The 26,937-nt window shown below is 35.1% G+C and overlaps 1 protein-coding gene across 3 annotated transcripts in view; it reads right to left on the bottom strand.

Moving 5' to 3' along the window:
* Nucleotides 1-26,937, bottom strand: part of CDK17 (cyclin dependent kinase 17) — a 111,488-nt gene that overhangs the window by 45,130 nt on the left and 39,421 nt on the right. The window contains exon 1 of one of the 3 annotated variants that reach the window (XM_040491161.1): nucleotides 14,240-14,350. The exons of 1 other annotated variant lie outside the window; for it this stretch is intronic. The gene's annotated coding sequence lies outside the window, so the exon portion shown is untranslated. Of the gene's footprint in view, nucleotides 1-14,235; nucleotides 14,351-26,937 lie in introns of those variants that run through there. One more of the 3 variants, XM_040491162.1, reaches the window with a different exon arrangement.

Here is a 26,937-nt window from a genome sequence, read left to right as displayed (position 1 = left end):
ATGGTAAAATGTCTAAATTTTTAGCTTTATATTTAATTCATGCCACTAAATAAGTTATTTTCATCTTAAAAGTAAATGCACTATAGGGGCACCTGGGTGGCTCAGTCGGTTAAGTATCTGACTTTAGCTCAAGTCATGAGCTCACAGTTTGTGGGTTCGAGTCCTGTGTTAGGCTCTGTGTTGACAGCTCAGAGCCTGAAGCTTGCTTGGGATTCTGTGTCTCCCTCTCTCTCTGCCCCTTCCCCGCTGGCACGCTGTCTCTCTCTCTCAAAAATAAATAAAACACTAAAAAAAAAAAAAAAGTAAAAAAAAAAAGCACTATAATTTAAAATAAACCCTAAACAAAAACTCTACAATTGTTTTAATATTTTAAAGACTTAACTACATAATAAACTATTGTAAATGCTCAAATTTCAGCATACATGCTAATCTTCAGAGGGCTCTTTCCTGACCCTCTCTATTCCTTTATTCTTAGTTTTTTTTTCACTCACTGCACTTATCATGTATACACACACACACACACACACACACACACACTCCATATCTCCATATATACGCACATATATCCCCATTCAAATATGTACATACATTTGTGTATGTATGCAAAATGTTTATGCTTTTGTAGCTCTCAAAAATATCTCAAGCTTTTTGTCATAGCTAGATAAAATTAAAAAGGTAAAAGGGCAATAAATGATATTCAGAATGACAGCATATAACTCTATACACACACACACACACACACACACACACACACACACACAAACTGAAAAAGTTCAAAATCAGTGTCCAACTACAAGTGCTTAAAAAAAAAAAACCCTGAATTGTTTTGTGTTATCTTACTTTATCATCTGGGGCTAACCCTGATCTGGGACTGTCCACTGTTAAATTAAGAAAACTTTTCTTTTTTTTTTTTAATTGTGGAAATGTAACCATTTTATTTACTTACAAGAATACAGAAAACCACTCTGGAATGCCAACTGAGTTTTGTCCTAAGAATGGGTGATACATAGGTACACTTTTTTTTTTTTTTTTTTTTTTAAAGACAACAGCTGTAAAGCTGTGAACACTCCCAAACTAGATCTTCTACTATGGGTATTTACCTGCAAAAATGGTGTCATATTGTGGCCCCTTTGGCACTTCTGGTAAAAACAAACAAACAAACAAACAAAAAACCAAAAAAAAAACCTCTTTGGACTGATTCAAACTTCTTTAATAGTGAAGAATTTATTAGAGTGGCAATTTTTGGCTTATGTCTTTGAGAGATCAAAACAATTTCTTGTTAATAACTACAGAAGGTTGAGGGGAAAGCTGCAGATTGCTTTTAAAATGCCTAAATGACTTTTCTTTAGGTAAAGAAGCAAAATTTACATGCAGAACAAATTGAGCATTTTAAAGTTTGGATTAAAATCCAATTTTACAAAGGCAGACCAACATTCTAAAATACCATGTAGAGTAATATGATTTCACAATAAAGACAGCTTCATGTATTTCTTTATATCATTTTCTGTAGTCACTGGCTTTAAATTAAACTTATTATAAATAAGGTAAACGCATTAGGTGGTTTGTAAGCAAATTTTCTACTGTTTATCCATCAATAATTAAATCATAATAAACATCCAATGCCAACATGTAAACTAACCATACTTAATCAGAAATAACTAACATTTAAAAACATTAAATTTTTTCACTAGAAACAAATTTCTTATTTACATAAAATATGAAGTTACTATACAAAATACTGACAGAGCACTGAAATAAAAGTTCATACTTTATATTTTTCCCCAAAACACTTAAATATCTTAATCCTTTATGTGTTAATATCTGAAGACAATTCTTTTCCTTTGACAGTACAGTCAAGCACACAAACCAGAAAAAAGAAACCTAAGAACTTTCCTCTATCCACATAAACACATTAGAAAGACAATAAATACAATACCGTGACCCACGAGATGAAAAATGTCATAGTAGGAAGCTATTGGGGTTCGTCCCTCCACCCAAAACAACCAGTACAGTGGGAAGAAAAAAAAACCAAAACAGAACCAACTATTTCAGGACTCTAGAACCTGACTGGACACTTAAAGCAACCCTGAGTGTTTGCTAAAAGGGAGAGACTGCTAGAAGAACCACACCTGCAAACCCATCAACACTGCCCATTTCTCAGCCCTGTCCATCACTCCTAGAGCAGCTGGTTGGTGCCAGGGCAGACAATTAGGAATCCTGACATCAAAAAATTGGGGGCTGAACTTTTCGGTCAGTCAGGCAGATCAGAGACTGGCACAGTGCAGACACATGCCTTCCTTTAAGCCCTTTCAGGCTGCAGGGGCTCCTCACAACAGCATCTGTTGGAAGATTTAAAGAGACAGCAATACTTTTTTGTTGTTTGAGCCAGATATTAAAGAAAATCTTCATCAGGCCAATAGCTAACTGCGAAGATAACAGAAAAGAAACTTCAGTGATCACACACAACCAAGAATATATATTTGCAAAAATAGTTTGGGAACGTCACAAATGGATGGGAATAGTCCGAACAATGAAAAGCGAAGAAACACCTGTGGAGAGGGAGAATCTGGTTTCCAGAGTTACTACATTATAAATGTCCTGGTCTCAACAAAAAATTACAAAGCATACAAACGAACAAGAAAACATGGCCCATTCACAATTAAAAAAAATTAACAGAAACCATTCCTGAAGAAGTCCAGAATTTGGAACTTGTAGTCCAAGATATTAAATCAACTGTCCTAGATACGCTCAAAGGGCTAAAGGAAACCCAATAATAACAAAAAAAAACAAAAAAAACAAAAAAAAAAAAAGAAAGAAAGAAAGAAAAGGAAATAAGGAAAACAATATATGAGAAAAAGGAGAATATCAACAAAGAGACAAATTATAAAAAAAAAAAAACAAAAGAAATTCCAGAACTGAAAAAAAGTACAATAACTGAAATGAAATATTCACTAGTAGGGTTCAACAGATTTAAATAGGCAGGAAATAAAAGGACCAGGAAACTTTAAGATAAGAAAGTCAAAATTATCCAGTCTGAGGAACAAAAAGAAAAAGAATGAAGAAAAACAAACAGAGCCTGAGGTACCTATGTACCCCCATAGGCATCACAGGAGTCATAGACAAAAATAATGATAACCGAAAAAATAATAGTTGAAAACTTCAAAAATCTGAGGAAAACATGAATATACATATCCAAGAATCTCAACAAACTCCAAGAAGGATAAACTCAAAGAGATCCATGCCAAGATATTTTGTATTCAAAGTGTAAAACCCCAAAGACAAAGAAAGAATCTTGTAAGCAGCAAGGGAAAAAAGTAACTGGACCCACAGAAGTGATTCTCAATACGTTAACAACTAACGTCTCATCAGCAGCCACGAAGATCAGGCCGCTCTGGAAATGATGTATTTAAAGTCTGAAAGAAAGAAAAATCTTATCTGGCAACAGTATCCTTCAAGAATGAAGGAGAAATTAAGACATTTCCAGATAAACAAAAGCTAAGGAGGTTCATTAGTAATAGACCTGCCATACAAAAAATGCTAAAGGAACAGTTTCAGCCTAAAATGAAAGGACACTAGACAGTAACTCAAAGTCATAAGAAGAAATAAAGAACATCAGTAAAAGTAAGTTCATATGTACTTACAAAAGACAGTATAATTGTACTTTTGATTTGTAACTTCTCTTTTTTCTCCCTTTTCCTATGATTTAAAGGGCAAAGTACACACATAGAAAAATGATAAATCTATGTTAATGGGCACATAATGTATAAAGAGGCAATCTGTCACAAGAGCAATATAAAGGAGGAAAGAAAGGGATAAACAGATCAGTGTTTATATACTATTGAACTAACTACTACACAAACTAGTTTCATGTATGTTTAAGATGTTAATTGTAGTTCCCAAGTAATGATTAAGAAGTTAATTAAAAAATATTACAGAAAAGGAAAAAAGAAGGAGATCAGAAAAGTACACTACAAAAAATCAACTGTGCAAAAACAGGGCACTAATGGAGGAATTGAAGAACAAAAAACAAGACACAGAAAATAACTAAATCAAACCGTAAATCCTTCCTTATTAGTAATTACTTTAAATGTAAATGGATTAAACTCTTCAACTGAAAGGCAGAGATTGACAGAATGGATTTTTTTTTAAATATGGTCCATGTATATTGTCTACAAGAGATTTATTTTAGATACAAAGACACAAAGAGATTGAAAGTAAAAGGACAGAGTAAGGTATTTCATGCAAACAGTAACTAAAAGAGCTGGAATTACTATATTTTTGTCAAGCAAAATAGACTAAAATAATTAAAATAGGTTACAGGAGATAAGGAAGGGCACTATATATTAATAAAAGATTAATATATGACGACTGTAAACATATACATACCTAAAAACAAAGCTTGAAAACATATTAAGTAAAAACTAACACAAATGAAAAAAAAAAAAGATAGTTCTACAATCATAATAATTGGGAGATTTCAATATCCCATTTTCAACACTGGACAGAAGGACCAGATATAAGATCAATAAAAGAAATAAAGGACCTGAACAACACTAGATACCTAGTGTATTAGATCTAACTGACATATATAGAATGCTCCACCTAACAACAGGAGAGTACACATTCTTCTTAAGTGCCAATGGAACATTCTCCATGATACTTATTAGTAAGACCACAAAGGATGTCTTAATAAATTTAAAAAGATGCAAATCATGCAAAGTATGTTTTCCAATCACAATAAAATGAAACTGGAAATCAGTAACAGGAAAAAAAAATGAAAATTTTACATATATGTGAAAATTAAACAGCATAACTCTTAAACAACCAATGGGTCAAAGAAGAAATCACAAGAGATATTAGAAAATACCTTGAAACAAATGAAAACAAAAACACAGCATATCAAAACTTATGGGATATAGGAAAAAGCAATGCTAGGAAGAAATTTACAGCTGTAAAACCTATAATAAAAGAAGATCTTAAATCAACAAACTACCTATGCTTGACACCACTAGAACAGCAAATGAAACCCAAAGCTAGCAAAAAGAAATAATAAAGATTATACTGTAAATAGAGATCAGAAAAAACAATGGGAAGTCAACAAAACCAAAAGTTGGTTCTTTGAGGGGAAAAAAAAAGCCCTTCAACAAAATCAACTTTTAGCTAGACTGACTAAGAAAAAAAGAACTTAAATTACAAAAATCAGAAATGAAAGTGATGACAACCCATCAACTACACAGAAATAAGAAGGATTATAAGAAATTACTATGAACAGGTGAACACCACACTGGATAACTTAATGAAATGGACAAATTCCTGGAAACGACCAAACTACCAAAACTGGCTCAAGAAGAAATAGACAATCTGAACAAACACATAAGCAGTTTGAATCAGTAATCAACACTTGTAACAAAGAAAAGCCCAGGAACAGATGGCTTGACTAACAAATTCTACCAAATATTTAAAGAAGAATTAATAAGAATCCTTCTTAAAATATTCCAAAAAGCTAAAGAGAAGTGATTACTTCCAAGTTCATTCTATGAGGCCAGTATTACCCTGATAGCAAGGCCAGACAAAGACACTACAAGAAAACTACAGGCTACTACTAATAAAATACTAAAACTAAAATACTAAAGTAGTAATACTAAAACTACTAACATTCTCCAATTCATTTGCAGAGTAAAAGTCCCTAACAAAATACTAAGAAACCAAATTCAGCAAACTACTGAAAGGATCACACTTATGACCCAAATGAGATTTATCCCCAGAAGGCAAGGAGGTTCAATATGAGAAAATAATCAATGTAATAACACATTAACAGAATGAAAGACAACCACATGAACATCAATTAATGCAGAGAAAAAAAAAAAAACATTAAACAAAATCCAATACCCTTTAATGATAAAATACTCAATGAAGTAGGGATAGAAGGGAACTTCCTCAACATGATTAAAGTCATATATGAAAAAAACCACAACTAACATTATATGCAAAGGTGAAAAACTGGAAACTGTTCCCCTAAGATCAGGAACAAGACAAAAATGCCCACTTTTACTACTCCTATTCAACATAATAGTGGAAGTTCTGGCATGAGCAATTGGGCAAGAAATAGAAATAAATGGCATCATACTTGAAAAGGGAGACATAAAACTATTTCTATTTACAGATGATAAGACCTTATATGTAGAAAACCCTAAAGAATCACATATAAAAATCTGTTGGAGCTACTAAATGAATTCAGCAAAGGTGAAGGATACAAAATAAACAAACATCAGTTGCCATTTCTGTATATCTGCAACAAATACATGAAAAGGACATTTACATAGCATAAAAAACAATGAAATACTTAGGAAAAACTTTAAATGAGGAAGCACAAGACTTGTACACTGAAAACTACAAAATGTTGCTTTAAGAAGACCTAAACAGAAGACTTAAATAAATGCAAAGGTTTTCTGTATTCATGTATTAGAAAACTTAATACTAAGATGACAGTATTACCCAAAATGATCTATAGACTCAATGCAATCCCTATCAAACTCCCAATGGTATTTTTACAGAAAGAGAAAAACCCATCCTAAAATTTATATGGAATTCCAAGGAACCTTGAATAGCCAAAACAATCTTGAAGTAAAAGAACAAAGTTGAAGGACTCACATTTCTTGATTTCAAAACTTACTACAAAATCACAATAATCAAAACATGGTATAGGCGTAAGGATAGACATAAAGACCAATGAAACAGAACTGAGCCCAGAAATAAACTTTCATATCTATGATCAACTGATTTTCAGCAAGGTTGCCAAGATCATTCAGTAGGGAAAGCATAGTGCTTTTTAACAAATGATGCTGGGAAAACTGGATCTATTCACATGAAAAAGAATGAAGTTGGACTCTTATGCCAAAGAATTACCTCACTATGGATCAAAGGCTTAAATCTAAGAGCTAAAACTATAAAATTCTTAGAAGAAAGCATGGAGGTAATATTCATGACGCTAGATTTGGCAATCATTTCTTAAATATGAAACCAAAAACACAGGGAACAAAAAAGAAAAGTAGACAAATTAGAAAGACTTCATCAGAATTTAAAAACTTTTGAGCATCTAGGGAGAGTATCAAGAGACTTAAATTACAACTTGCACAAAGGTAGAAAATGGGTGCAAATCTTCTATCTGGTAAGGGCTTAATAGCCAAAATAAAGAACTCCTATAACTCAAGAACAAAATACAAATATGATTAAAATATGGGCAAAGGACTATAAAGACACTGCACCAGAGAAGATACACAAATGGTCAATAAGTGCTCAACATTATTCATAGAGAAATGCAAATAAAAATCACCATGAAATATCACTGCACATCTACTAGGATGGCTACTACAAAACAAATAAAAAGCAGAAAATAACAAATGTTGATCAAAAAGAAAAGAACAAATGTTTGTGAGGATGTGGACAAATAAAACCACTGGTGCACTGCTGGTGGGAACTTAAAATATGCAGCCACTGTGGAAAACTGTCTGGGGATTCCTCAAAAAGTTAAACAAAGAATAACCATATCACCCAGCAATTCCACTCCTGGGGATATACCAAAAAGAACTGAAAACAGCAATTTTCAATTGCTAGTATATTGCTAGTTTCAATACTAGTGTCAAGAGCAGCATTAATCCTAACAGACAAAAGGTACAAACAACATAAGTGGAATAAACAAAATGTGAAACATATGCACACAGAATACTATTCTGCAAAAAAAGGAAAGTTCTGATACATGTTACAACATGAATGAACCTTGAAAACATTATGCTAAACTAAATAAGTCAGACACAAAAGGACAAATATGGTATGATTCTACTCATATGAAATATCTAGATTAGGTAAATTCTGCACAGATACAGAATAGAGGTTAGCAGGGGTAAGAAGGTGGGAGCAATAAGGAGTTATCACCTAAGGGGTACAGAATTTTTGTTTGGGATGAAAATGCTCTGAAAATAGACAATAGTGATGATTACACAACATTCTGAACGTATTTAATGTCACTTAATGGTACAATTTTATGTTCTATGTATTTTACCACAATAAAAGTTTTTTTTCCTGTGTCAGCACACGTTTACATCGGTTTTTCATCAAGCTTAAATATGGCCAATACCTTATTTTAGTAGAATTTTATTAAAAGAACTGGCTAAATAATTTCATTGTGAACAGTCAACCTATATCAATTATTTTGAACACAAGAGAGTAAATATTTGGATTACTGCTTATGGTTAGGATACAGAAACTTGCAAAAGACTTTCATTGCTCTCACCTCAACAACAAGAATAAGACAGAGAGTATAAAATCATCTCAGAGAGAGCTGAGATGCAAAGAAACATAAGTAAACTAAATTCCTACAGGAACAAGCCCTTTCCAGTAATGAAAGGAAGCTGGGGTCATGATGAAATGAAGAGTGAACCTGCTATAGAAGGAAAAAATTAGTCCAACATTTAACAAACTTTTAAGGGGAACACAGTGGCTGGCACAACAGATTAAAATCATTAGCAGCCTCATTCCCAAAGCAAATCTGCACTTTCTCAAAAGGATGTTTTCCAAATACTGGAGCTGCGGAGTAGGGAGGCAGGGGTGCAAAATGCTGGCAACAGGGCAACAGAGCTAAGAGAAAAGCATCCCCAAAGGACAAGGGCCTTCACCAAGTGCAAAGCCACACCCACTACAGGATGGCATCAGGGTATCAGGCAAATGCTTTCTCCAGAAGAGAGGAAAGCCAGGGATGGAGCAAAGGAGAAAAGAAAATGTCTCAGCTGCTCAAAATCCCAGCAGTTTGGCTGTGAAACGGCAAGACATCTTACAGTTTTATGAACTGTTGGCTGGGCTGTAAAGCATGAAGATTTCTTGAGTCTCACAAGTGCTCAGACCCTAAGACATAATGAAGGGCAAGTCTTTGATTCTGCACTCAAAACATCTGATACCACTGGTGAACTAAATAAAACTAAAGCTGTAACAGAGTCCAGACTCACATTAGGCTGTTTTCCTATTACTATTGTATTTCAGCTTTTCTCCTTCAACTATGTCACAGAGGTCTATTTATGTAAATGAATGCTATGCATCATCCTTTTAAATGTACCATGAGGCAGAAATGTTTTACACTACCTTTTTCATTTCAGACTATTATGACATGTATCTAAGGATAAGATTTAAGAAAATTAATACATTTTACTGCTTCATCAAAAATCTTGTTAAGTGAAATTGTTTCCTTCCTTGCAAACGCACATAGGGAGAGAATGCCACTGCTACAATTTGAAATAAGGAGCTAGTAGTTTTATAGACCACTGCATATGTAGCATCAGAGCAAATGTCAACAGTTTTAAAAAGTCAAATAATGTTTTAGTATTATAAAAATTAAGTTTTGAGTTTGCAGGCTCCCTGAAAGTGTTTCAGGATCATGGATCACACTGAGATCTGCTAGGCAACTTCCCAAACTTCATTCCAATGAACTTATCTTAGCAAACTGAATATTAGTAATTCAATAAGGCTAATGGTCAGCTATTAACAATAGAAATCACATAATCAAAATTACCAATTGCTGAGCTCAGGAAGAAGAGCAAATTTGGAGGGGGGGGCAATGAATTCAAGACTGAACTTACTGGAGCAAACTTAAATGAGTCCACAACTCAGAAAAAAAATCACTTTATAGATCTGAGAGTGACATTTATTTTTTTTTAATGTTTGTTTATTTTTATTTTTTTTGAGAGAGAGAGTGTGTGTGTGTAATTGGGGGAGGGGCAGAGAGGGAGACACCGAATCCGAAGCAGGCTCCAGACTCTGAGCTGTCAGCACAGAGCCCAACGCAGGGCTCAAACTCATGGCTGTGAGATCATGACCTGAGCCACCCAGGTGCCCCCTAAGAGTGACATTTATAAAACTGATTAAAGCCAGGAAGAATTGTGTGATAAGAGGGAAGGTCAGAAATGTGATGAATGCCTACAACTATTAAGTGGATAAAGGGAAGTCATCAAAACACCTCCAAAAAGAATGAATCAGACACAAATTGTGATAAATGAAAGAATGTCAGTGACCATAGGAGCCAATCCATTTTATGGCTAGGGAAACAGAGCTTGAAGAGGCTCAAAAAAATGATTTGGCCAAGCGTCTGAAAGTGAGAGCATCAGGTCTTAAAATGCCACTTTAGGGATCCCAACTGAGTTTTCTTTCCAGAGTACCAAGTTTCCAGAGAGTTAGGAAGCAATTCTTTCCTATTCTAGCTAGAGAATTAAAGCCTAGCATGAGGGACAGATATGAAGGAGTAAATAACACATGTATTTTCCACTCCCTCTAAACCCTGCTCCTCTTACTAGTCTATCATGTGTTCTGGTTTTCTTCATATCCTACAAATCAATGCATCATCCAACCCGTAGGCCCTTCCTTCAAAACAGATCCAGAGTCTGACCATGCCTTACCACCTAAACTGCTAAAATCTTAACTCAACCTCAATCATTTCTTTGCCTAGAATATTCAGAGCATCCTGAATGGTCTTCCGGCTCCCACCCCACCACCTTCCTGCCCCATTGACCACCAGTAGCAACCAGAGCATACATACTAAATCATACATACTAACATCATCTCTCTTCTTAAAAATCCTCCAACAAATGGCACTTTACTCAACAGTTAATGCCAAAATCCTTAAATGGCTTACCAGGTCCTAAATGACCTGTCTGCCATTCCCCATTTTATCCTTCTCTGCTCCCACCTACTCCATTCTAGCAGCACAGCATAGTCTCTTTGCTGATCCTGCCTTTGTACTTGCTCTTCCTTGGCCTGGAATGCACTTCTCCCAGATATTCTCACTTCTTTCTGGGTTCTACTCAGACATCGCTTCCCTGGTCACCCTATATAAAAGTGACAACTCTATACCCAGGTTACACTCTATCCCCCTTCGTTGTTTTAATTTCCACCATAGTCTTCCTGCTTGACATTCTAAATACTGGTTTACTGCTGATTCCCTCCACTAGAATTTAATCCCCTTGAGAGCAGGGACTTAATGTTTTTTTCACTGGTTGTATTTAGTACAAAACCCAGCATTTAGTACAAAACCTAGCACTCAATAGGCGCCAAACCTGCCTAATGAATGAATGAAGTAAATAACAGAGATTAGTAATCTTTTATAACCTGAAGTATTTCTATTTAAAGTCAATTTATTAACTGGCAAAGTTTTAGATCACTGTCCCATTCTGATGGCTCTGCTTAGGCTTTTCCTTTTATGTTAAGAAGTTTCATTCGTTCATTCAATAAACACTCACACAGAGGCCCTATCATGTCCTAGACAATATGTAGCATGAAGGCAGAAAGATAAATAAAACATGAACTCTGCCCGCAAGAAACTTAGTCTTGGGGAGGTAGTATATCATTTCCAGAACAATAAAGTTACAGTATTCCAGTGACAGTAATGCAGGTTAATACACTAAATGTTGTTAAAACTATTACAAAAGTCAAATAATTCATTCAACAAAGAAAATACTCAAACTGTACTTTTCATGAAAACTGCTTCACCAATTTGACAACTTATGTAAAACAATCTGATTGGCTGAAAAGATCAAGACCTTTAGTTCACTATATTGGAACATGAAGTGAAATCCCTACTCATATTGATTCATTATCTCTTGGATTCAGTAACATCTTAGACAAAACCGAAACCAGTCACCAAGAAATCTCTAACAGGCTTATTAATGTTGCATCTCAATACATTCATTGGTATAAATAATCCCCAAATCCTCTGGCTTTCCACCAGAAGTATTTTATTTTCTTTAACATGTATTTCTGCTTATATTGTTGGAAAATACATTAAAATTTAAAATATGATTAAAATCTGATTTTTAAAAATCACTCAAAATGTAAATACTTTCATCACAAATAACAATAAATTGATTTGCAGATGATAAATCCCCACAGAAAGGGCATTTGTTTGAAACAGCTGTTTGGTTTCAGTGAATTCAGAAAGTCATCTATTAGAAATGTCATATGATGCTTTTGATAATAATGGGCTTACTCACAGCAGAACCAAGAGAGCAATTGTAATCATTTGAGGTAGTGTGTGATTTTGATACACAAATGGTTATACACAAAAAGGAAAAGGCCCACTAAAAAAGCAGAAAAGATTTGAAAACAAAAAGGTATCTGAAAAATGTAAGACTTCATTAATTTTTATCTATTCCTTTGTAAATGGGTCAAATTATTATTCACTCTAGCTAAATTAATGTTACCAAATTTTCTATGATTTAAAAATGCTTTAAATTATATTGTAAAACTAGGAGTTCACTGAAAAATATAAATTTTAATTTTAATTTTTTAAATTTTAAGTAGGCTCCATGCCCAGTGTGGGGCTTGAACTCACTACCCAGAGATCAAGAGTCATGGGCTCTAAAGACTGAGCCAGCCAGGCACCCCTACAAACCGTTTTTAAAACACTTGCTCTGCCAATTATCTCCTACCCTTGAAAATCATCTTTGATGGCTAGTGAAATATTACTACTCTAAAAAAATTGAAACTCTTCCACTATAATTCAAAAACAAAGAAGGCAATTCAAATTACTATTGTCTATCTCAATTAAGTGATAAGAGCTCCTAATCATGGGTTTGCATGTAAGTATTTCTCAAAGTAGATCCACAGATAGGTTGAAGTAGACTATTGATTATTCTGGGCTTCAAATTACATTACTTAATCCCTTGAAAACTAACACTTTTAAGCAATAAAGGAAGCACTGGGAGTTTACAGCTTTGTGTAGTACCTGACCTATCCTCTCTAGAGTAATCCAGCTTATTTTATTTGGTGAAGAGTCAACTAGTGATAATATTAGAACAATAGTTTCAAAGTTCTTCTTGAGGAAGGTAAAGTAGTTTAAATAAAATGTTTCCCCAAGCATTAGAGAAAAAACAATACCCCTAAAAGCTTTATTTTTAAAATCAGAAAATAATGGCACATACACTAATGGAAACGAAACTGATCTAGGCACTTTGCAATTGCAAGATCAGACAAAGTAACTACATTTATACTCTTGATTCATATTTGGCCACAAACTCAAAGGTCATTCTTTACAATTTCCATTCCCTCAAATGCATATCCAATTGGATCAAGTCAGACTGTGCTATTTTCATACCCCTCACAGTTCTCCATCCCACCACCCTCTACCTCCACTGCTAAGCCTTAGTTTAAACCATGACAATTGATTATCTAAATCATTACAACAAGCCTCATAAACAGTTTCCCTGGTTCTTTCAAAAGATTAATAAAATTGGTAAACCTCTGGCAATCCTGGTCAAGAAAAAAAAATGAACAGTATTATAATAGTGGAAATTAATATATAATTTATATTAACAAAAAAATTATGATTAATATATTATATAATATACAATATATTATAATTAATAGTGGAAATTAATTAGGTACCATTTTATAAAGTTAAATATTACATACCCTATGATCCTATAATTCTTATTCTGGGCACATATCCAAGAGAAACTTTAATACACGTTTACCCAGAAATATGAACAGAAACGCTCACAGCAACATGTCTGTAACAGAGTAACACTGGGAACAACCCAAATGTCTGTAATAAGGAAAATGGATAAATCCTGATAAATTTGCAGAATGTAAGACTATATACAGTGGTAAAAATGAATGAACGACAATTACATGCAACAAGAATATTAACACTGTATCAAATCAAAAAAACAAATTCAGAAGACTACCTTTTAGCATACTCGTTTTATAAACAAAAACCAAAAAAAAAAAAATACATTGTTTAGGTAAATGTATTTATAATAAAATCTTTATGAAACATAAAAGACTGAAATACAAATTTCAGAATGATAGCCAGCATTTAGGGAGAGGCAAGAACACACAGAAGATGTAAACAATTGGTAATGTTTGAGAAGTTGGATTCACAGATATTACTTTACTGATGTATAAATACACTCTAGATAAAATCATGCACAGACCAGTGAGAATAACGTGTCATGAGCCGCAAATTGTGATTAACACAATTCTGTGCAAATTGGTGGGAAAATGTAAATTAAGTTTAGGGGAAAAAACTAAGAATGAAAGGAAAGGCATAATTAAAAACTGAGTTGTTTAAAAATCTTACAAGAGAATAAATGAAAATGTTTTAATAATAAAAAGGACACAGGGTTAGAGTCAAAAGGGCTGATTTTTCTTCCCCAGTCCTGCCAATAAGTAGCTGTGTAATCTCAGGCTACTCACTTACTTAATAGATGAGCTTCCAAAATGGACTATACTCAGAAAGGATTTCTTTTCTTTCTTTTCTTTTCTTTTCTCTTCTTTCTTTCTTTCTTTTCTGAAACAAATGGCCTATATTTAATGTTATCAGGTATGAAATCTGGTCACTTCTGGAATAGGTACCATTCCATTCTGAGCTTCCCTTCTTTTCCGAACCTACCAACATTGTCTAATACCTGTCACTACACTATTGTGCCCACGAATAAAATTAAGACACATAATTGATCATTCCAACAGATACTCTTCATAACTTTACTGATTATTACAATCACTTAAGCTGAAATTCAAAAGATATATATACTCTGGGAGAACAGTTTTTATCTGACATATGTTTGATCAATAAATGTTCCTACAAAAAATCATATTAAGACCAATCATTGAAGTTTAACCAAGTTATGCTACAATAACAGACACCAACAAATCTTGATGTCTCAAAATAACTAAGATTTTATTCCTTTATGCTAAATGCTCATTGAGAGGTGACTTAAAGGACCTAGGCTAACGTAGCAGCTACCATAGGAAGGAGACAGTGTGGCAAAGAATATACTATTTTTTTTTTAAGTTTATTTATGTATTTCAAGAGAGACAGAAACAGTGTAAGCAGGGGGCAGGCAGAGAGAGAGAATCCTAAGGAGGCCTGCACGGAGAGCGCAAAGCCCAATGCTGGGCTCAAACTCAAAACCATGAGGTAATGACCTGAGCCAAAACCAAGAGTGGATGCTCAACTGACTGAACCACCCAGGCCCCCCAAGTACATACTCAATATTTAAAGTTTCATCTAGGAGTATCACACACTTGTTCTACTCACACTTCATGGCTAAATCAAGTCACATGGCCATGCCCACCTTTAATTTGGCAGGAATACCTACCATATACCCAAGAGGAGAGTAAGAATACTTATGAACAAGTTTCACAATTTCACAAATTGGAAACATCAAATGAAATGTTAACATACTATGATGTACTAAAAAATCAAGATTACAAAGAAATAATCAATATACTTGGTTTTGAAGATTTACCCACACATATATGTCATCAAATTGGGGTTCCTGGGTGGCTCAGTCATTAAACATCTGACTTTGGCTCAGGTCATGATCTCACAGCTCATGAGTTTGAGTCCCACATCGGGTGAGCTTGAGCCCCGCTTTGGGTGAGCTCAAGCCTCACTTTGGGTAAAACACAAGCTCCAGGTGAGCCTGCTATTCTCATTCTCTCTCTCTCTCTCTCTCTCTCTCTCTCTCTCTCTCTCTGCCCCTTGCTCACTTGTGCCCTCTCTCCAAAAAAAAAAAAAAAAGGACAACCTAGAGAAAATGGATAAATTCCTAAAAACATATAAATGGCCAAAACTGAAACTGAAACGGCCAAAACGGAAGAAACACAAAATCTGAACACACCAATTCCCAGCAAAGAAATTAAATCCGTAATCAAAAAACTCCCAACAAACAAAAGTCCAGGACCAGATGGCTTCAGAGTAAAATCCTACCAAACATTTAAAGAAGAGTTAATGCCTATTCTTCTCAAACTGTTCCAAAAACAGAAAAGGAAGGAAAAGTTCTAAATTAATTCCATGAGACCAGCATTACCTTCATACCAAAACCAGATAAAGACAACACTACAAAAGAAAACTACAGGCCAATATCCCTGATGAACACAGATGCAAAACTCCTCAACAAAATATTAGCAAACCAGATCCAACAATACATTATAAAAGTCATTCACCATGATCAAGTGGGATTTATTCCTGGGTTGTAGAGGTGGTTCAATCTTCACAAATCAATCAACGTGATACACCACATCAGTAAGAGAAAGGAGGGGTGCCTGGCTGACTCGGGTGGTGGAGCGTGCTACTTTTGATCTCAGAGTTGTAAGTTCAAGCCCCATGCTGGGTGTACAGATTACTAAAAATCAAATCTCCAAAAAATATATAAATAAAAGAAAGGCTAACAACCATATGATCATTTCAAAAGATGCAGAAAAGGCATCTGACAAAGTGCAACATCCATTCATGATAAAAACCATCAACAAAGTGGTTTTAGAGGGAACATACCTCAACATTATAAAGGCCATATATGAAAAACACACAGCTAATATCATCCATCCTACAGGACGAAAAAAACGACAATAACAACAACAGAGCTGTTCCTCTACAGTTAGAAATAAGACAGGGATGCCCACTCTCACCACTTTCATTCAACTCAGTACTGGAAGTCCTAGCCATAGCAATCAGACAACAAAAAGAAATAAAAGGCATCCAAATTGGTAAAGAAGTAAAACTTTCACTCTTTGCAGATGACATGATACCATATACAGAAAACCCTAAGGACTCCACCGAAAAATGGGAGAACTGATGAACAAATTCAGTAAAGCTGCAGGATACAAAACCAATATACAGACACCAGTTGCATTTCTATACATTAATAATGAAGCAGCAGAAAGAGAAATTAAGAAAACAGTCCCATTTACTATTTATGAAAAATACTAAGATACGTAGGAATAAACCTAACCAAAAAGGTGAAAGATCTGTCCTCTGAGAACTATAAAACACTGAGGAAAGAAACTGAAGACAACACAAAGAAATGACAAAATATTCCATGCTCGTGGACTAGAAGAACAAATATTGTTAAGATGTCTGCACTATGCAAAGCACTCTACAGAGTTAATGCAATCCCGATCAAAATACCAACAGCATTTTTCACAGAACTAGAACAAACAATCCTAAAATTTGTATGGACCCACAAAAGATCCTGAATAGCCAAAGCAAAGCAAAGCAAAGCAAACCGAAGGCATCACAATTCTAGACTTCAAGTCATATTACAAAGCTACAGGAATCAAAACAATATGGTACTGAAACAAAAAACAGATCAATAAAATAGAATAGAAAACTCAGAAATGAACCTAAAATTATATGGTCAAGTAATCTTTGGCAAAGCAGGAAAGAATATGCAAAGAGCAAAAGTCTCTTCAAGTGGTGCTGAGAAAACTGGGCAGCTATATGCAAAAGAGTCAAACTGGACCACTTGTTTGCACCATACACAAAAGTAAATTCAAATTGGAGTAAAGACCAAATATGAGACTTGAAACATAAATATCCTACAAGAGAGCTCAGGCAATAATTTTTCTGACGTTGGTCATAGCAATGTCCTTCTAGATATGTCTCCTAACAAAATATAAAAGACAACCTACTGAATGGGAGAAGATACCTACAAATAACATATCCGACAAAGGGTTAGTATCCAAAATATATAAAGAACTGATACGGCTCATCTAGAACACCAATAATCCAATTAAAAATAGCAGAAGACGTGAACAGATATTTCTTCAGGAAGACATACAGATGGCCAAAAGACATATGAAAAGATGCTCAGCATCACTCATCATTAGGGCAATGAACACCAAACCATAATGAGATATCACCTCAAACCTATCAGAATGGCTAAGATAAAAAACACAAGAAACAAGTGTTGGTGAGGATGTGGAGAAAAATGAACCTTGTGCACTGTTGGTGGGAATGCAAAGTGGTGCAGCCACTGTGGAAGACAGTGTGAAGTTTCCTCAAAAAATTAAAAATGGAACCGCCCTATGATACAGTAATTGTGCTACTGGGTATCTGCCCAAAGAATATAAAAACAGTAATTCGAAGGGATATATGCATCCCCATGTTTATTGGAGCATTATTTACAATAGCCAACCTATGGAAGTAGCCCAAGTGTCCATGGTATACATATACAATATGCAATGAAATATTATTCAGTCATAAAAAAAAGAATGATATGCAACAACAGAGATGGAGCTAGAGAGGATAATGCTAAGCGAAATAATCCAATCAGGGAAAGTCAGATACCATGTGATTTCACTCATATGTGGAATTTAAGAAACAAAGGGGGAAAAACAGACAGACAAACCAAAAAGGGACACTTAACTACAGAGAACAAACAGATGGTTGCCAGAAGTGAGGCAGATGAGGGGATTGGTGAAATAGGTGAAGGGGATTAGGAGTGCACTTGTCTTGATGAGCACTGAGTAATGTATGAAACTGTTGGATAACTACTGTACACCTTAAATGAATATTGCACTGTATGTTAACTACACTGGAATAAAAAAAAAAAAGATTTAACAACATAAAAACTCAAAAAGCAAATAAAGAAAAGGCCAAAAGACCAAATCTCCAGCACAATTCTGAAAGAAGAAGCAAAACAATCTATAGCTCAACAACACAAGTATAAAGAAATTTCAGGGAAATATTTACTTTTTTCCCTAAAATCTCAGTATTGTAGACTAAGACATTCAAATTATCCAGTTAGTTGTTCAATGGATCCTCTACTACAAATAAGAAACAAGAATAGAAAGATTTCCCCAAATCTCTCATTTTGGAAAACAGATGTAAATTATTTGAATTAAACCGAGGGGGAGGTAGCCTGCAATAAAGGGTATAACAATAGGAATGACCTGCATACCCATAAGGTATACCATGATGGAGTTAAGGGTCTGGAACTGGGATAGATGTAGGCCAGGGTTACACCACTAACTACTGGAGAGAAGATATGTTGCTATCAAAATAACAAAAAGACTCGGAAACCCTCTGGGTGTCCCTGTATCAAGCATTAATAATACACTAATAATTAAAGTACATTGAAGTACAGGGTTCACTCCATGAGTACAATGACGGTAGAAAGGGAAGCTTAAAGGCTTAATTAAATGTGAGATATGACAGGTAGAGGCCTGATAACCTGAGAAGTGTGATGAATGGATCTGGATTCTTCCCTGGAACAGAGTTGTATAAGAGTTGGTGAAAATGTAAGGAGATAAGGCATATTCAATCTCAAAAACAACTGAACTAGAACAATTGAACCAGAAAGCCCAAGTGAAACCTCACGTATGTAACTTTTAGAACAGTATTAAATAATCTTTGATGCCATATTAACATCAGCTTAAATATTGCAATATCTGAGTAGCTTCAGATGCCAAAAATAATCAAAATAAGATCCTTCCCTTCATAATTGTCATGACTTCTGCCCTTCACAACCACATCTTCAAGCATGTTCATTAATTAAAATATTTATTGAACATCTAGTATAGAGAAATCCTGTGTTAGGCACTAACAACAAAGAAACAAAAGACCCTATCACTGGCCTAGAGGTGAGAATCTAGAAAAGCAGGCAGTGACAATGAAGTGTAATAATGATGTAATCTCAAGCACCTCTGGGAGCACAAATAAGGGAAGACCTCTGATAGAGGATACAGAGAAAAAAGAAAGGCCCAGCACACTGCAGAGGTTCAGTAACTACTAAATGAAGACTGGCCTTATCTCCAGGACTTTAGTCTCCACAACTAATATTTTGACCAGTGTTATTAGTCAGGTATTAGTCAAAAGACAGAAATCACACCAGTAATTTTAACAAAGAATTTAGTGTAAATTGTTAACCAGGAATTGGAGAGCTGAAAAGGCAAAAAAGAGAACTCAGATAATCACAAAGATAGTAATTACAGGAAGCAGCTATGACCCCCAGGCTGAGGGAGAAAAAAAGAAGTGATTGAAATTACTGAAACTCAATGGTTTGGAGAAACCCCAAACCATTTGGGGTCCAGATCTCTGGAAACAAAGCACTCTTTGAAGAATGCTAAGAACAAAGAATTTGTAGGAGGGTCCCTGAAAAGGTAAGATGGGAGATCTCTGAGATGGAACAAAAGGCTAGCTGATGGCATCTAGGAGAAGATTTGATGAGGGTTCTATGAGTGGGAAAAATGCAAAATGGAGCCACTTGCCGCTCTTATTACTGCCAGGGTGAAGTCCTGTTGCTATGAAGATATTGATAGGGAGAAGTAAACACAAAGAGCAAATCCCTTGTACCTCCTCTTGCTTTCCTATTTCCCATTCTATTGGCAGAATTTAATAAAGAACCAGGTGGCAAAAAGAAATATAGTTTGTAGGGTCTCAGCTTCCACGCTACAAAATAAAGTTTCAAAGGATGTGTATGAGGCTGACTGAAAATACCCTAAAAGCCAGCACTACCTATCCCAATTTCTCCTCTCTAGGTACTTAAGGTAATATTCTGCAAATATTCAGAATCAGAAAACTCTAGTTAAATTATGCTATTTGATTTTTCTCATGAGCTGTGAGGAAATTATATAAAAAAATGAACCCTAAAATAAGGGCATCTATTTTAACACTCCAAACTTTAAACTCTCACGTATTCAAAAATCATCACAAGATGTGATGTGGATTAATGTGGATTAGTGAAAGGTCTGAACTGCTAAAATCTTAGATGAATGCTATTTTATTACTCCAAAACATAAGTACCTTTTTCTATTAGACCAAATCTTTCCCTAGTGATTAACTCTAATATTTTTATTGCCTGAGGGGCACCTGAGTGACTCAGTCAGTTAAACGTCCGACTCTTGGTTTCGGCTCAGGTCATGATCTCACGGTTCGTGAGTTCAAACCTCGCATCAGGCTCTGTGCTTACACTGCAGACCCTGATTGGGATTCTCTCTCTCCCTCTCTCTTTGCCCCTACCTCACTTGTGCCGTGTTTCTCTCAAAATCAATAAACTTTAAAAAAAAATTTATTATTTTTATTGCCTGAAAAGTTCTGAATCTTCCTCTGAAATAGGTGACTTAAGAAAACATCATTTCAAACATACCACACCTCCCCAAATCTAAGATGTCATTAGAACACAGCACTATTCCATAAACCACTAAGGTGAAAAAAATGCTAGAAGTTAAATTATGACTTCATGGGTTCTTTCAAGGACTTGTAAGAATTATTGAGAGAACTCTATCACATTAATTATCTAATGTACTACTAAAGGGTATTATCTCAGGATATACTTTAATTTTTTTTACTATCAACTTCTATTGTATCAGTTCTTTGGTATTTTGGTTTCTTTCAGCTTCTATTTTTATTTCTGTTGTAGTTTTATCTTAATATTTACTCAACAAATAGCATAAATACTAACCTTAGTTCATTTCTGTTAATTTTACACTGATGGGCTAAATAATTTCATTCAACATTTACAGGCCTAAGGCAGGAGATGGGAGAGGATGGGAAAGAATGGGTACAAGGATTTTTTGGGTGGTCATGAAAATGTTCTAAGATTATGGTGATGACTGTGCAAATGTAAATATATTAAAAACCACTGAACTGGGGCACCTGGGTGGCGCAGTCGGTTAAGCGTCCGACTTCAGCCAGGTCACGATCTCGCGGTCCGTGAGTTCGAGCCCCGCGTCGGGCTCTGGGCTGACGGCTCGGAGCCTGGAGCCTGTTTCCGATTCTGTGTCTCCCTCTCTCTCTGCCCCTCCCCCGTTCATGCTCTGTCTCTCTCTGTCCCCAAAATAAATAAACGTTGAAAAAAAAATTAAAAAAAAAAACCACTGAACTATATAAAACACAGATATTATATTCAACAATGCTGTTAAAATTATGGTAAATTCTGCTATCTTACATCAAAACAGTTAAAATATAGCATACTTTTGAAATAACTGTAAATAAATATTATAAGATTCTCTTGTTCAGGTGTCAGCAAATTTTATCTGTAAATTACTTAATAGTAAATATTTTAAGCTTTATAAGCCACATACCGTGTCTATCAAGTGTTTTTAAAACCACCTTTAAAAATGTAAAAGCCATTCTTAGCTCTAGGGCTATAGCTTGTTTGACCCCTGCTCTAATCACATGCTATTTTTTTTTTCTTTCAGAAAAAACCATAAATAACGGAACAAATTTGTTTTCCAGAATGCAAGCAGTCAAGGGGCACCTGGGTGGCTGTCAGCTGAACGTCCGACTCTTGACTTTGGTTCAGGTCATGATCCCAGGATCACAGGATCAAGCCCTGTGTTGGGCTCCATGCTTAAGTATAGGGCCTCCTTAAGATACTCTCTCTCTCTCTCTCTGTCCCTCCCATCATTTGCATGTGCTCTCTCTCTCTAAAAATAAAAATATAAAAATAAATAAATTTTTAAGTGTAAAAAAAAAGAAACAAAGAAACCAAATGTAGCTCATAGTGATGATAATATTAATGTGGAGACACTAAACACAAAAGCAGTTTTAGTCTTTGAGAAATTCAATTCACCATTCATATACCACTCCTATAGGGGACAAGAGAGAGGTGAATACTAACAAAAATTATTTCCACACCATAAGTCAAATGTTCTAGATGTATCTTCTCAGCATCCAAAGTACATAAGTGGAAAAAGACAAACTTCAGACATTTATCATTAGTAACGCACACTATTTATTTCTAAAAGATCTGAGGACAAGGACTCACTGCTGTATACCCTATACATCTAATCAAAATTCACTTATTGCCAGTTTTGCAAGGAAGTAAATACATCATCAATTAGTTTTACTAACTAGAACTTCCAGTACAGACTTTGTCAACTGGAATTCTACAGAATCCTAGGGTTCCATGAAGTACTACTTAGTCGAGAGATCGTAACTTAAAAAATAATAAATTGGCTTTTGAACTTTGTGCACTAAAAGAGAGGTCACAGTGCTACAAGGTGATCAAGCAGGTCCACTGGCAGCTTTGTGTCAGTTCCGTAAGGTAATGCAATTTTCAGAAATTCCATGTAAACTGAGTCACATCAGAGTATTTACTCTTAATGTGTGACTTCTCTACTCGGCGTAAAGACTCTGAGATTAATCCATGCTGTTGTGTGCATCGTTTCTTTTGTTGCTGAAAAGTATTCCACTGTATGGATATACCACAGGTTCTTCATTAGCCTGCTAATGAACACTTGAGTTATTTCCAGTTTCTGAATACTGTGATTAAAGTTCCTGTGGAGATTCTTGTAAACATCTTTTTTGCCGGGTCATTACGGTAGAGGTCTAATTTTCTAAGGAATGGTCAGTTTTCCAAAGTGGGTACATCAGTTATACATTCCTACCACCAATGTAAATGTTCCTGTTTACTCCACATCATCATAACCACTGGTATTATCTATCTTTTTTAATTCTAGCCATTCTGATGACATCTGTCATTTTAAGTTGTATTTTCCTAGTGACTAACAATGTTGACCACCTTTTCATGTGCTTATGATCCATTCACTTATCTTCTTCAATTTTTTGCCCATTTTATATAGAGTTAAGGCTTTTTTATGTGGGAGCCCTTTGCATGACATATATACTACAAACATAATTTTCTGTTCTGTGGTTTGCCTTTGGTTCTCTTTTGTTCCTTTTATTTTATTGTTGGTTCTCTATGTCCTGAAATTTTTAGTACCAGTAAATCACAAATATTTTTTTCTGTGTTTTTCTTGTATATGTTTTATATTTTTAGCCTTACAATTTAATACCATTAACCATTTTCAATTACTTTTTGTATTTGGTGTGAGGTAAGGGTAACTGTTCATTTTTTAATGTATTTTTTTGTCTACTTATTGTATCAGAAAGGTCTATGAAAGAGGTGTATTAAATCCACAACTATAAAATGTATTTTATAGATGTATTAAATCCACAACATGTTTTGAAGCCATGAATTAGGTGTATACAAACAAGAACTGTTATATCTTCCTAATGAACTGAACCTTTTAACATTATCCCTTTTTATCTCCAGTAATGTTCCTTGGCTAAAGCCACTATATCTCCTATTAGTAATAGTCAGAAGAGCCATTTCTTACTTAATATTTGCATGACACATTGTTTCCCTTATTTTTACCCTGAACTTCAGTTTATGCTTTGTAAGCAGCATATAGTTGGATTTTGTTTTTATTTATATTTGTCTTATCATGGGAGCATTTAGTCAATTTGCATTTAATTACTGATGTAGTTGAGTTTAAGTCTACCATCTTTCTTATTTTCCATTTGTTCCCTTGTTTTCTGTCCTTTGATTCTTCCTTTCCTTTCTTTTCTATTAATTAAATATTTACTATTCTATGTATTCTACAGGCTTATCTTTTAGCATCATTCTTTCAGTGGTTACTGTAAAAGACAAAAATGCATCTTTATTTTCTGTCTTAAAGATGTCTTAAATGCATCTTTATTTTCTGTCTTTATTTCTGTTCCATGCAGTGAGAGATTCTTATAATTTAACTCTATTTACTTAAATTTTTTTAATGTTTATCCATTTTTGAGAGAGACAGTGCGAGTGGGAGAGGGGCAGAGAGAGAGGGTGACACAGAATCCGAAGCAGGCTCCAGGCTCTGAGCTGTCAGTACAGAGCCAAATGTGGGGCTCGAGCCCACGAACTGCAAGATCATGACCTGAGCTGAAGTTGGATGCTTAACTGACTAAGCCACCCAGGTGGCCCTATATACTTCTTTTGCTATTGCTGTCATATAATTACTTCCACATGTTATGTTATTTACCAATATAATATTTCCAATGGAATACTGGACATTGTTAAAACTATTGGTTTAAGCAGTTAATAGCCTTGCCCAACATACTTACTCCACTACTCTTCATTTCATCATGCTTCTGAGAATTTTTTTAATAATTTTTCATTAAGTTTATTTATTCATTGAGAGAGAGAGAGAGAAAGAGAGAGAGAGAAAGAGAGAGAGAGAAAGAGAGAAAGACAGAGAGAGAGAGAGAGAGAGAGAGAAAGAGAGAGAGAAGGAGGGAGGAAGGAGCAGAGAGAGAGGGAGACAGAGAATCCCAAGCAGGCTCTCCACTGTCAGAGCAGAGTCCGACATGGGCCTCGAAGTCACAAAACACGAAATCGTGACCCAAGCTAAAACCAAGAGTCAGGCACTTAACCAACTGACCCACCCAAGAGTCCCTGAGAATTTTTTCTTTAGCTTGGTGAACTTCCTTAATATTTCCTGAAGTATGGATATGCCACACTTGTATCAGCTTTTGTTTATCTAAGAATGTATTTATTTCATTTTTATTTTTGAAGGATATTTTCACTGCGTATAGAATTGTCAGGTTTTTTTCTTTGTTTTAAAGGTGTCATTCTACTATTGTCTGACTTACATAATCGATTGAAAAGTCAATCTTGAAAATTCTTATTTCTCTGTAAGTAACTTGTCTTTTGCCCCTTCTGTGTTTTAAGATTTTTGTTTAGGGGCGCCTGGGTGGCGCAGTCGGTTGAGCGTCCGACTTCAGCCAGGTCACGATCTCGCGGTCCGTGAGTTCGAGCCCCGCGTCGGGCTCTGGGCTGATGGCTCAGAGCCTGGAGCCTGTTTCCGATTCTGTGTCTCACTCTCTCTCTGCCCCTCCCCCGTTCATGCTCTGTTTCTCTCTGTCCCAAAAATAAATAAGAACATTGAAAAAAAATTAAAAAAAAAAAGATTTTTGTTTATATGTGGGTTTCAGCACTGTGATCTGGAACTATGTGCTGAGGAAAATAACACCAACAGTGGACAGACACAGTACTAATTCCTACTATTAAGTTGTTGACTACTTAATAAATAGAATTATTAGTTATTTCTTTTGGCTTACTGGTGCTATGAAAAAGTTTCCAAAGCACTAAGGCAAAGTGTTTGTTATTTATCCTGTTTTGGATTCACTGGGCTTCCTGTATCAGTGGTATGAGGTCTTAACAGTTTTGAAAAATTTACCATTATTTCTTCAAATACTGCTTCTGCCTCCTTCCCCTATCCATTTCATCAATGGCTTAATCTGTTCAGGCTGTTATAACAAAATACTATAGACTGGACAGCTTATAAATAACAGAAACTTATTTCTCTCAGTCTAGAAGCTAGAAGTCTGAGATCAAGATGCCACATGATCATGTGAGGGCTCTCTTAAGTGCTGTAGACTTCTTCTTGTATTCTCACATGGTGAAAGGGGCTAGGGAGCTTTCTGGGGATCTCTTTTATATAAGCATTAATCCCATGCATGAAAGTTCCACCCTCATGACCTCAATACGTCCTCAAACTTCACCTCCTAATACCATCACAATGAACATTAGGATTTCAACATGAAATCTAGGGGAACAAATATTCAGACCATAACACTTAGGAACTCCAATTACACATATGTTAAGTCACCTGGCCATGTTACACTTGTTTTTTATAATGTTCTGTTTCTTTCCATCTTGTTTCCTTACTACTTTAAAAATATCCTCGCAACAACCCTCTTGGTGGGTACTATCAAGAAACACAGCAAACATGAATTTCAAAACCTACTTTGAAAAGAAAAAGTTAAAATCAGCAAATTACATTTCCCTTTTAGGGAAAATGCTGTCAATTCAGTCCTACCTTCAGTCTCATCCATGAAAGCTATTAAATATGTTTAACATCAACATATTAAATATGTTTAGGTCATCACAAACAGGAGATAGAACGAGGTATGTAAGGAAGGTGCTTAATTTGCAAAAAGTATCACTTGGCTATGATAAAACCCTTTTCAGACACCAAACTTTTGTCTTTTTGACGCAAATATTTTGTCAGTTTAATTATCCTCTGACGTCAATATGCTATATTCATACTTATTATGTATTTATCCATAAACATTTTAATTATTTTTAATGTTTTTTAATTTATTTTTGAGAGAGAGACAGAGTGCAAGCAGGGGAGGGACAGAGAGAGAGGGAAACACAGAATCCGAAGCAGGCTCCAAGCTCTGAGCTGTCAGCATAGAGCCTGACACGGGGCTTGAATTCATGAACATTGAGATTATGAGCTGAGCTGAAGTCAGACCTTTAACTGACTGAGCCACCCAGGCTTCCTTTTATCTGTAAACATTTTAAAGCTTTAAAATCCTTAAATCTATCATCCAAT

Source organism: Herpailurus yagouaroundi, unplaced genomic scaffold, assembly GCF_014898765.1.
Source record: "Herpailurus yagouaroundi ecotype Mexico unplaced genomic scaffold, PumYag 182, whole genome shotgun sequence".
Lineage (NCBI taxonomy): Eukaryota > Metazoa > Chordata > Mammalia > Carnivora > Felidae > Herpailurus > Herpailurus yagouaroundi.
This window is presented reverse-complemented; position numbering and strand designations above follow the sequence as displayed.